The sequence below is a fragment of the Etheostoma spectabile genome, chromosome 1 (genome assembly GCF_008692095.1).
Source record: "Etheostoma spectabile isolate EspeVRDwgs_2016 chromosome 1, UIUC_Espe_1.0, whole genome shotgun sequence".
NCBI classification, from domain to species: domain Eukaryota; kingdom Metazoa; phylum Chordata; class Actinopteri; order Perciformes; family Percidae; genus Etheostoma; species Etheostoma spectabile.
In genome coordinates, this window is record NC_045733.1 from 10223963 (window position 1) to 10237747 (window position 13785).

The window sequence follows — 13785 nt, forward strand, 5'->3', positions numbered from 1 at the left end:
TAACAGCTATTTGTCTGATTTAAAGGCTTATTCTGTACAGAACACATGTTGTGTGGCTGATAGTTACGTTTAGAAGTCAGAAAGACAAAATCCGTTCTGATTACGGATCATCTACAGTCGGTTGTTGATTAACATCAGCAACAGATCACATGTGGAGAATGTTGAGAGCTACTCTGTCATAATTAAAACTGGAGACTGTGTACAAGATGATATATGGGTCAGATAACATTTCATTAAATCGTAATCGGACCACAGTGTTTCTGTCACTTCCTGTTCAGTCTGAAGGCTGCTAGATTCGGCTGGAAACTGTCCGACTTTAAGGCGGGTTTTGGTCACCGCCCCCACCTGATACCGCCTGCTCTCCTCTACTTTACAAGCGAGGCTCAGTTCATCTCGAACGAGCCTAATGTCTGCTGCCAGTGAAGGCGGAGCTGTGCTGGAGTGAGTGTCCATCTCATGTGAGTCATTAGGTCTGCTGATTGCTCTGCACAGTCGCATAAAGGCAGAGATATACATGAGGCCATTTTATAGCACTCAGGTGCTCCTTAAAGCACTGCTCTCTCCTGATGTTTATATTCAAAAGACATTACCTCCCAATAATTGAATTGTTAACAATTAAATTCAAAGATGGCTTTGTGGACACTTAGTGCCTTTGTTGTTTGCTAAATCAAGATCCAAACAGCAATAAGGTTCCTATTTTTGTCTTCATTGTTCCTGCAGGGAGTTTAGTTGCATTTGAGACAGCTGTAGTACATAGGATAGGAGAGCAGATGGACGAGAAGGATGCATTTTTTCACGACAATCCCTTGCTTTAATATCATAAATATTACATAACATATGCTACAGATATTTTCTTCATCCATCAATATGAACAAGTGTCCAGCATTTCACTGCAGCAAACCAAGCTGGATTAACCACCTGACCCAAATGTTAATAGTCACCTTCACAATCTAACAATGTCAAATAGTAATTTCGTATCAACTTGCTTGCTGCCATTAAGCTACATAATGCTTATATTAAAAGGGAAATACCTTGTGTATTAGAATTCAGCATGGCATGTGGTATCCTGGGATCTCAATGTAATTTAAAATCAAGCTCTCTGGGTCTGAACAATGCTCGGATGCACAATGCACATACATAACGAAGGGTCTGCTGAAGAGGATAACCCTGTGGTGTCTAAGGCCATTTTAGCAATTTAGCTGTTCATTAAATTTGCCGATTGTTTACTACCTTCGCTTGTCTATTGGACACAGTTATGAGGCTCTTTCACCCTCAGGGTTTAAATGTTATAATGCAATATATAATATAATGCTATACAGTAGACTGAGTGTATTGATGTGTTATGGGGTGTTGCTGTGTTTGACAGGTTTAGGTACTGCATGTACAATGGTTGTCTTGATGTGCAATACATCCTTCCCTTCTACAGTATTTCTTACTTTTTATCTTATTAATGTCCTGATTGTCTGATTGTGTGGGCATCAATTTATGTTTACATTGGGAGGGTTACTTTTAAATAATGTATTTCAATACAGTAAGAACTAAGTATCACAATATAGAAGAAAATGTTAGCTAAGATTTCACTCGAGACCAGAGGGTCAGAGGCGTGAGACGTGTTGTAATGTGTTTGAGTGTTCCTGGTAGTATATTGTTCTTTACTTTGAAGTTGTAATGCTAATAATCCCCAGTTTTAACTAAATCTAATGGAAATCCACTTGTCCCCTTGCCAGGCTGTATGGTCCTGGGGCTTTTCTGTGTATTTGGTCCCATTACAAGATGTTGGACTTCTTCGTGTCTTTATTATCCAAAGTCTGTATCTGACTTGTGTGTAGAGCTGTATTTTTTCTTCATATTTTGTATCCAAAACAGTTTTTAACTTGTAGAAATGTTACTCACGATTATACATGTTATTCCAATTAACATGCCATCAAATTATTCCATACATATGATAAGTCTGGTTTACAACAGTTCATCCTAATCCTCAGACTTTGAATATAGTTATATATATACTGTATATATATAGTAATATAGAAATTCTTATGTCACATAAGGATTGATACAAAAGCTTGTTGTTTGGTGACATATCATATCTCAACATAGTTAAGAGAGCTTTAATTGCTTTCCCTGCTTGTTACTTTGTTACACCTACAGTACGTCTTCCAAGTGATGGTGATAGCTACTACCGCAGAGGGTTAAAGATATCATAAAGGCAAAGGAAGTATTTGCTTATTATAACTATTCTTTATGTTTGTGCGGCTGGTCCCTGTGTTATTATCATCAGATATACACCTGTCCTGGGGGAGCTTTATGTTCTTGTGTGCATATGGCAAAGTGACTCGAGCACACATAACCTGTTCTCAAATGATGGCACATTAAGATCAGAAACCACTTGAGGGGAGTGGGGACTGAGGGTAATTTACTTCTTACTTATATGAATTTACAGATACGATTCATCTATAATGACTACAGAAATGGCTGCCTAGAAATTTGAGGACTTTTAAAAAATGAGTGCATTGATTATTTCTGCAGCTTTGAAACCGAATCATCAATTTAGGGCATGACAAAAGCTTGCTGTAGGTCAAATGAGCTTCTCTCCCTTATTCAGAGAAAAGACTCAGTGATTTACTCTCAAAATAAACATGCATGACATTCAACAAGAAACAATAATGTGATTCTACTGTACACAGGTTTTGGTTGTACCTGATTGGCTGCTTGTTTAGGATGTGCACATGTACAACGCATGATTTACAGTGCAGGTTTGGCACTTGGCGTTAGGGAAATCAGCAGAAGCATATTAGCTGTGTGTGAGCTGGTCCCTCCACTCTGACTTTGCCCTGGGACTTGATGACTCCTGTCAACACGTCTGAAAAACCGGGCACTGCTGCAACAAATCAGTCTCCTCCCAATCCCAGTCGATATAATGAGACCAGACCCACAGGCAGCTGGAGGTCTGTGTGTGAGAGTATCAGTGTGTGTGTGTGTGTGTGTGTGTGTGTGTGTGTGTGTTGTGTGTGTGTGTGTGTGTGTGTGTGTGTGTGTGTGTGTGTGTGTGTGTGTGTGTTTGTGTGCCTGGCTGCACAGCAGAAGGGGGAGGAGAGAATACTCAAGAGATTAGAGATTTATTGATTACCCTTTGCAGTGTCTCTCCCCTCTCCCTTCCTCCATCTTGCCTGGGTCTTCCTCTCTGCCAGTTTATTTATGGAGGGTTGTAGAGGGCAGTGTTTTCGGCTCAGCAATGTGTTACAGACTTTTCAGGACCCACCTTCCCTTAACACATCAATCCAGAGGCCTATCAAGTGCACTGACATTGGCATCAGTGTAATGGAAGAAGAAGAAAAAAGAAGGCAACAATGGTCTTGTGTCAAGCAACCCACCCCCCCTCTTCCATTTTTAGTCTTCATAAATGCGCAATGATGGCTTGTACAGCTGCAGTTTGATCAGCGTTAAGATGTTTATGCAGGATGCACCCTTTTTTTGCAGTTCTGATGAGCATGAAAAACCCAAAACTATTTGACATGTAAATGATGCAGATGTTTGGCTGTTTGACAATGACTATTTGGAATGTGAATGAATGGAAACGCGGGGGGCAACAACAATACAGGGACAGGTGTTGGTTACAACTTGGTAGTTTGTGTTTAGTCACTGGAGGCTATAGGTTTTTTACACCAGGATGTGTTGGCACTGGTTGTCTCCCACAGAGACAGACCACACAATGTAACATGGACCGTCTATTAAATCTTGTCTTCATCACCAGTACAAGCAGAAAATAAGAGACTGTCCCCCCAAGAAAAACAGTATCATCAGCAAATGCCCCAAAAATGACATGTTCACATTCAAGTGGCAAAGCTCTCTCGCTGCTGTAGTAATTGTGACTGTTGGGAACTCACAAGGAAGTCGTGGTTATAGGGCCACAAAGTAAGGAGGATGTCAGGATGGATCAAGAAAATGTGGGACTTTAACAACTGTTGTTTGTTATCCGACAGAAAACTTTGGTTTCTTCTGTAACACTTTTCTTGAAGTTTTTTGTCATGACACATGACCATAACCATAACCATGACAAAACCGAATGGTGACAGGAGCGGAGTGAGGACCCAAAAGCAGAGATGGCCAGGCAGGCAGGAGAGGGCTTCCAAGGCTTTATTTATCTACAAAAAAATGAAAGAAAACAAACTCTGGATGCACTGGATAACAAACCAAGTCCCCAAAACCAAAAATACACAAAGGTCCAGGGGGGAAAAAAAGAAGGGCAAAAACAGAGAAAAAGTCACAGGAAAACCCAGGGGACAGGAATGGGAATGGGAATGGGAATGAACGAGGGAAATATCTTCTGGAACAGGCAGACAAACAAAACAATCTGACAAGAGACAAGGACACAGACATTAAATACACAAGGTAATGAGGTAACGAGAGGCAGGTGACAAGAGGGCAGGGAGGCAGGTGGAAATATCAGGTATTCACAAGAGCGGAAAGACAGGAAGTAAAACTAAAGGCAGGACAAGACAAAACCGGACTTCCAAATAAAACAGGAAACAGAACATACAGACACTCAGGGGAACAAAAGACAGGACCAACAACACAAGACCGGGGGGAAAAGTAGACACAAACACAAATATTATGTCTAGTGGATCAATACAAATAACAACATAGATGTTTTGGAACTTTTTATATTTATTGCCCCTCAACAGGCCGCAACTGGGCAAAAGTAAATAATACTTGTTAAGCACTATAGCAAAAATAAATAACAAATACATGCAGTCTTTGTAGTGCAAATAACGTAAGTGGCCTGATGGTTATACTTTTGCGCTGGTGTGTGCGTCGAGCCGGTGTGTGTGTGTGTGTGTGTGTGTGTGTGTGTGTGTGTGTGAGAGATAGAGCGAGAGAAGTGAGAAAGTGACAGCGATTAGCTTGGGAGCGAGTAGCCACTCTAGAGTCATAGTCATATGTTTTCTGATAATGTTGGGAAATCTTTAGCAGGAAAGGTACCCCCCCCCCCCCCCCTTGATTTCATAACGCCGTATCTGTCTCTCGTTGACTGACATGTTTGTGTCGTTCGTTGTGTCCGACTGTGCGTGCTTTCCAACACCCGCCCAACTCTACCTCTAATTGGCTTAGCATGATATTTTACTCAACCTCAGCCAATCGTCAGCATGTCTGCGCTTGTCTCGTGCACGGCCCACTAACCAAGGAAGAAAAAAATTCTTTGCCTCTCGGCTCAGAGATCTAGTTGGTCTGATTAAAAAACAGCTTCAATTATAGTAACGCGTTGCATTTTTTGGCAGTAACAGTAACAGCGTTATTAAGATGGGAAGAGTAATCAATTAGATAACTCGTTACTGAAAAAAAATAACGACGTTATTCCCATCACTGGTCAAGTCATAAACGTTTATGACTTGTTCATGTTTTATGACACATCCATGACAGTATCATGTCACTCTTATGAAGATACCTTCAAGTAAAGTGGAACCGTTTCTTCTAACCATGAGCACGACCATTCCTGACCAAGTGCTTATTATTACAACCATAGCAATGATGGTAACTCATAATAAACTCACAATAAAGTTATTTTAAACCTTCCCTGAACCTAATTTTTTTTTTTATACCTAAACCTTTAACCAAACCTACATTGCTGTGACATCATAAAACAGATTTGTTTGTCCAACAGTAATTTTTAATGGTTTAAGAAGACCATACAGATGATGACCTGTCGAGTGTGTCATCAATTCAAGAAACCTTTTCATTTGTCATTCTTTAGGGCAGTTACAAGCGACGTTGAACTAGGAGAATCTTTAAGTAGTCCAACTTTCTTAAAGCCAGATAAGATATCCATTGCAGAAGCAGGAGGAGTCCGTTCTTTGGCTACTGCTTTCTGTAAGAGTCCCCTACTTACCACAGAGCAAAGAACACAATGCAATAAGGAGGATAAACACCTAATCTAGGGCAGTGAATGGAGATCGTGAGTTTGTTGAGCATTGTAACTGTCGAGGGAGATGCCAAGCCCCCTGGCCAAACACTCGGCAGGGTTAAAGATGGCCTATTCCCCATCTTCACAACAAATGCCAGATGTAGACAATGCATCCAGCTCAAATGATTTTTTTAAAGGGTCCAGGACTTCAACACAACTGGGGATACACAGCAATATTTCTCAGCTTTCGCTTGTGTGAGAGCTGCTGTGGTGTGATTCTATCACAGAAGATCAAAACACCTGAGGGGAAGTATATTTCTTTCATCACAGTGCCGCCTACTAATAGATTGGAAGATAGTAAGTATGGAGTACAGATGTGTTTTTAGATAGTGAAGATGTTGTGTGCCCCAGCAGAGCAGTCGAAGTGACAAATCTATGTACTTAGAAATTACAAAATAGCAGCGGGGAATATAAATAAATAACAATTAATGTTGGAATCTGGATGGGCAACAGACATCTGCAGTGTTCTTAAATTTACTGAGCTTCCCTTTCCTGTGTGTAGTCAATATTCTCAATGTAGTTTGAGATATAAGATTTAATTTGGATGATAAACAGCACACACACACACACACACACACACACACTTCTAATTGACATATTGGGAGAAATTGAAGTAGAACAAGACTGGATTTTATTTTTGTTTTTTTTACTTTCGGGAGACTCATAACTCCCAGTAGTCCTTGTAAATTCTGATGTAATTCACGTTCTTACCTTTGTCACAATCTAAGTTTAGATGGGAGCTGAAATTGAAGTGTAAAATGTGCTTAATGGAAAGAGAAGAGTGGGAGCAGGGAAAAAAGACGAGGTGACAGATTAGAGTGACTTTAAATCTGATTGCTACGACTCAAGATCATAAGATTACTTTGCTACATAAGTTCTACACACTGTCACTTCCTGCTCTTCTTATCCAACATCCTTTAACTTCTTTTTTGTGCTGACCAGACCAGACTGCCGACTCTAAAGACTCCTTCCTCCCACGAGCAGAGAGCAACTGATTTCCAGGCTGAGCAGAGGCTGCCAGGCTCTTGTGGTGAAAAGTAGGTCAGGGTGTGAGTGCCAAGTGTGCCCTTTTCTCCAGGTATGAAGTGGCTTATACGTGCAGTGAGAGCTAACACGGAGGTAACACTGTCTGTCAGCTCGCCAGGCTTCATGAGATGCTGAAGTCTCAGTCAGGGGGATGCTGGAATGCCAGAGGCAGGTTTTATCATTCACAAACACTAATACTACACTGGTGTATGTATTGTGTGTGTGTGTGTGTGTGTGTGTGTGTGTGTGTGTCTGTGTGTGTGTGTGTCTGTGTGTGTGTGTGCATGCATGTGTGTTGGAAGGAGCCAGATTTGAATGGGAATATCATTTAGTAGCGGAGAGGTAACATTTACCCAAGTACTGTAGTTGGGTGCAGTTTTGAGATAATTGTACTGACAAGTATCTAAATTGAAGTTATTAATTTTTACTTAGTTGCACATGACTTGGCATATGTGAATTGTCAAAGATTGTTTTTATATATCTGAATAAACACTTGAATATTGCTAATTTGGAAAGCCTGATATCTTAACTCCATATAAAGATGGAACAGTTATAAAACAGAACTTCTAAAGCTGAACAGACTGATGATTTCCATGATGAAGGGGCACGGTAATATTTCCTGTGAACATCGATTTGACTAATCCTATTCTGCCCTAAATGTTTCATCAACAAATCTCTCTTCTTATTTCAGAGTTGTTATAAACTGATAATTGCAGGAGAATCGGTTTCAAATCAACCTTTGACTGTCAATATGTTACTGGTCGCTGCAAAGGGCGTGAAACATAATTGTAATATGAGATATGAAAGAGTTATAAGTTGTGAAAATTATTGGAATATTATCTGAAACATAGGATTTGAACAATCCACAAATAATGACTCTAAATGCTCATCAATTGTTAGGTTACAATGTCTCGTCAAATCAATTTCTTCTATTTGTATTCTAGGCTTGTGAAAATGAATATTTGCCAGTGCCATCGCTTCATATGGCAATTCTTGATGTTAGTAAGGTATTCCCTCAGGGGTGAACAAAGTAATGGAATTTGAGATAAAAAATAATGAGTAAGGTGCCATTCTGACTAATATTGATAGTAACTTCATGAAATCACATTAACCAAAAAATAAAGATTAGTATACGACTCTAATTTCTGGGCTTACAGTGAAGTCTCTGTAAAAATTTTTCTAATTCGTTCCTCAGGACTCTGTGAAATAATGTTTTCCAGTCCCTGCTGCATTCATGATGTGCAATTCTTAGATGTTAGCAGGGTAGTTTCCCGTCGTGCGTGTAATGGAATTTTGGCAAAAAAAAATAATGAAGCTGACGGGGCCAATACTCCTACAAGAACAAAACCCTGTTCATTTTCCTTTAGCAAAATAAAAAGGCATTAAGTATCGCTGTTTCATTCTGTGCTTTAATAATTTATTAAACAAGTATCTAGGGTGAACATTTGCCCACAGCTCTTTCATAACTGTCAAACAGCTGTGTGATCTAAATTTTCATTTTTGAAGTCTTGATCTTTCAAAGAGTAAACCAACGTCACTGCCGCACTTCATACTGCACGTCTCCTTCACTTTTTGTTACTTCCATCCAACAAAATATTTGGTGATTGTGCAGTTGTTTGAAAGTTGCTTGAACCTTAAAAAAGGACCCTACGACCTGATTTAAGTGATGGGATCCTATACGAAGACTATTTTGCGGTTTGGTCATTTCACCTGCAAGATTTTTGCATTTCTGTTTTTGTGGTTGCTTTTCTTACTGATTTGAAGTGGAGTGGGGTTCAGTTGTTGTGTGATGTCACATGCACCAATTTGAGTTTTAGGAACATTTGAAATAAAAAGTTATTTTGACAACTGTATACACGCACACACACACTGTTTTGATAGCCGATATGCTGGGGTTTTGACTGCTAATGTCTCACTGAGTAATACTTACATTTTTTTATCCAAACTTTATTGTGTGCAACTATTTTATATTAAGGAACATGTTACATTTAAGCCATTGCCAAATGAGTTGATTCAAAGCTAATTAACCCTATCAGCTCTACAAAACTCTCTGTAATTCCCAGTATGGCTGGGTTTATAAAATGGTGTAGTCCGACGACTTTCCCACGTAGCAGCTCGAGTGATTCTAACATCTTGTGAAGAGTCCGTCATGTTCTAGAATCCTCCGTGTCCTCCTTGATTTGACGGGTTCAATGCTACTAGCAACTGTGTGAAGGACGGGTGGGAGTTGAGCGCGATCTCCGAAGGATTTTGCGTCATATGGATGCGCCAACAGTGTTGTCATTTTTTAGAATTCCTTATGAGGGTGAAAGTACGCACTATAGCTTTAACTGTTGATTTAAGTAAAAAGCAAATGAGATGCAGCATACATAACTACTGTAGTACTGAGGAAAATTCAGAGAGGGTTTGTTAATTGAAACCGGGCTACAGTCTCTAAAAAACACTACTTAATCTGACACCTGAACAATAACCGCACTTAGCAAAAGCACACTGATCTATTTCCCTCACACAAAGGAGAGGGCGGGAAATTGAACGTAAGTCACTCTTGCTGTGACCTGGCTGTGATGCATCAATGTTACCCACCGAGCCTCCATGACAACCCGCCATTACGAATCACCTTTTATTGTGCAGCTCGTCATGGCAGTCAATAGAAACCCATTCATCTCCTTTGACTCATGGAGAAAAGAGGAAGCTTATGGGCTTTAAGAGGGATTCCTGCTTTAGTTGGGGCTTTATTACTTGATGTCTAGCGAGTTACAGTTTGGGTTTAACGGTACACAAAAGTTTGTTTCATACCTCGGTTTAGGAGACACAAATCGTTTTGAGCTTGGTACGGTGGTAAAAAAAACCAATCTATACATGAGGATACTTCTCTTTTAATTTATTTTGAACAGACAGCAGTGCAAGTGTCAAAGACAGACATAATCATTTTGTTGCGCAATTTGCCCACTGGCAACTTTGAAAATGTTCCTTATTTTCATAATGAAAATCCTTATACCTCAGCATGGGTTGAGTCGTATGGCTAAATGTTTACGGGCTGAACTCGCAATTGTGAACTTTGGTTTCACATTACGTGCATCAATCTTCATGCCGTGTAATCTGCTTGCAGATGCCTGCCATGACCACTGCACCGTGACTGTTGTGAATGAAGATTTTTCCATCCACTAACCTATTGAAAGACTTAAAAATAATAAATAAATATAAAAACACCCTGAAGCATATTACGAGGCCAACTAATCAGGCTGTTCACATAAACCAGTCGTATATATAGAGCTATAAAAAGTAATCCGCTGTAATTTGTATGTATATTTCACTGCATACCTCACATTGACTGCCACTGTATAAGACTGGGAAAATCTAAGTAGGTCGGATGGATGGGAAGATGGGAAACACAACATTTACCCAGGTAATTAGTGTGTCTATCCCCCGGAGTAACACTAAAGGTCACCGGTGTTTTAACCCAAACCAAAATTTTTATTCTAATCTGAACTAGTCGTTTTGGCGTCTACACTGAACTGTTAAGACAGCTCAACGTAACTGACTTGTTATGCACAACATTTCGTACGTTTTTATACAAATCCATTCATGAGAATTTGTTGAACCAATCCACCATTTTAACCTTCACATGCACTTACAGTAGATTGAAATATTCTGATTGTTTACTTAAAGAAAAGTGAACTTTCATGTAAAAGTCCTCCATTGTAAGGAAAACTACAGGAGCATTATCAGCAAAAATAAACTTAAAGTGTCAAAGTAAAAGTATTTCCACAGAAAATGTGCCTTGTAACATTGCTAGGTTATTAATACTGATGCAACAATGTGTATGCAGCAGTTTACTGTTGATGAGGAGCAAGTTTTAACTACTATATTTCCATTTAGGAGGGGAAAAAACTAATTTGTGTTTCTTTTTGGCTTTTTTTGATTGCTTTTCTGTAAAATATATTGTTGTAGTTTTACCAATGTGCACATCAAACAGTTGTTTTAAATACATTATACACCTGAGAAGTTTAAACATAATTGTTTCTAACAACTCAGACATCTGAAACTTGATGAGCTCCAACTAGACATGTTTTTCTGTAAGAAGTAACAGACCAATAAGGTCGGGAACCATTGGTTTAAACTGGTTCACACAATGCAACGTAGTCCATAAGCGTATATGTTTCTTTAATCTAAAAGAACAACTGTCACATAAATGTAGTCAAGCAAAAAGTGCAATGTTACCCTGGGACTACAGGAGATGTTGGATTTTCTCTGCGCTCTAATCTTTCTAATTGTGGCAAAGCAATTTATGTCTAAGAAGATCAAATAAGAGATTTGTGGGATGAAACGTGTCCTTAAAATGCTTAAAAAATCTCATTTTATAAAAAGGGAGTGGATAAACTTTTGTACCATACAATTTAAGAGTGACTAGACTAGTGCTTTTTTGATAGAATTTTTGAGTTAATAGATTTGATCAAACAATCTGTCGCCTACTCTGAGCAATCATTCACATATGATTTATAGTTGGTAGTACTTTAAAGTACAACCAACTCAAAATTCAAAATGTTAGAAGACTGACAAGATTATGGATGAATTGTAACAGGTTCATGTAAATCTCAATAAAGCCTCACCCAAAGAATCCACTTGAGTGTCCTTGCCTGTGTCTGAGGTTTAAAAAGCAACTTCAGCTTCTTCCTTGACACCTGTAAAAGATTAGAAAGTAAAACAGGTGAATAGTTGATGTCAAATTATCTCATATTCAGCAGATTTACAACTGTGGTTTATACCTTTCACATCAATGAAGGGAACATAATAGTGTACCTCCGGCAACAATCCAGATCAATGAGACATGAATGCATTTCATCGCTCCATTATTGACTCTTTGGGGTCAGTCAGGTGAGAACTTGTTTCTCACATTCTGTAGCAAACACAAGTGTTTGCTATTTTCATCATCACTTCTCACTGCTTATAAAAAAATAATTTCTCAAAATGTGGCTAGAAAATGGGAATGGCTGTAAATTACTTTGAATGAAAAATGGAATGGGGGGCAGTTTTGCATTAGTTAAAATAAATTAATTTGTCTTTCCAAATGAGCTGCTGGTGTGAAACTTGATTGGTATAAGCTCCCACTGATTTAGATTGATTTAGGTTTTACCACTTTTATTTTGGCAACATATGTTCAGCCACATTGGCCTAATGATGTTAGTTTGTAATAATTTAATTAGCAGTCTTAATTAGCAGTAGCCTAAATTCTGCTGGTGGCATCTAAGACGGTGAAAGCAAGATCGCGAGGGATTCAACTCAAAACCACACACACACACACACACACACACACACACACACACACACACACACACACACACATACACACACTTAATAATGCGACAACATTGAAAATGCAGCAGCATAAAAATGACAAGGAGCAAAATTATCATTGCAATACATAGCTGCATTAAACTTTAATAGGATCCAATGGAATTTTGTACAACAATAAATATAGTAAAGGTGCAACAAATAAAGTGTTAGATTTGAATGTGCAGGGGAGGTATTATCAGTTTGCTGCTCAGTTTTAGGGCCGCGAATTGGCTCTCACAGAGCAACATTTTAAACTCCTCTATGGGGGTGACCACGACAATCTAGGATGGCATTTACCTTGCTAATCAAATGCCTTTTCAAAGATTTCAGCCAGCTGAGCCCATCTCTAGTGATCTTGCCTTTAAAATTACCATTACAGTTTTTATTCCGATTGCTAAACCACAGTGGGCACAACTGAAGCCACATGTACAAAACTCTAACTACAGTCTGCACAGCAGCAGTTCATGTGGACCAGACTCTCGTCTGTTTTTCATTGTTTGAACACAGTTTTCAAAACTCTACACACTTATCCCATGGCTTTAACCACAACGTGCACAACACTGTGTATTCACAGCCCTTTGTTCAGGTGCTAACACACTGCTGTCACAACCGTCAACCACGCATTCAAAGCACAATAGATTTCAGTCTGGTGCCTATCAAACACGGCTGATTGCAATTTTAGCAGGTGTCTTGATTTAAAGTAGTTAGTTAGTAGTTAGAAAGCTCAGAAAGCCTTTTTGTAAGCACCCAATAAGGATGAAACAATTATACAATGTACTGTTTGAGAGAAACAGGTACAAAAACAAAGATACCAGTATGTCCAGGTAAGATGTTTGAGGTCACATTTAAAGCTAACTGTTAAAAACACCAAATCTTTACTACAGACCCTTTGCAGACACGCAACCGTGACGTCGCCATGACGGACGGCAGAATCACCGCAAGCACAAGCTAAACAGTGCAGTACACGAGAGGAAAGTTTTATTAGTTTGAATCCGTTTGAAATACATAACACTAAATAAACTGTAATATTACTACTACTACTACTACTACTACTACTACTTCATGGCTTCTTCTATTGAACAACAAGTGTTTGTGCCGTTATCGGTCAAGGTAGGGCATCTGGTAGGTGCTAACAAAGAGCGATGTTTGGAGAAGTTGGAGATCGCAGGATTGGATACCGACCCTTAACTTCTGTCTCCCTCCGTTTTCGTGGACCTCATTAAATCGCAGAGTCTGCCCAAATTCAGTACACACGATCTGTAACACATTGTGGTGAACAGGGTATCCCCGTTCACTGGTGCTGATCAAAGCTTTTAAAAGTCTGGATGCTTACTGTTATGGTTTAGCGGACCCAAATGCAGAGAGGACACAGGCAGGCGGGAGAGCGTTTGACTGGGATTTATTGCCAAAAAAAGAAAGTCCAAACCAACACGGGGATCAAAATGCAAATAAAAATGCCACAAGGA

General features: G+C 39.3%; 1 protein-coding gene across 1 annotated transcript in view; it reads left to right on the forward strand.

Annotated features, from left to right (window-relative positions):
* The window catches only part of tspan4a (tetraspanin 4a), a 109284-nt gene that overhangs the window by 30305 nt on the left and 65194 nt on the right, over positions 1–13785 (forward strand).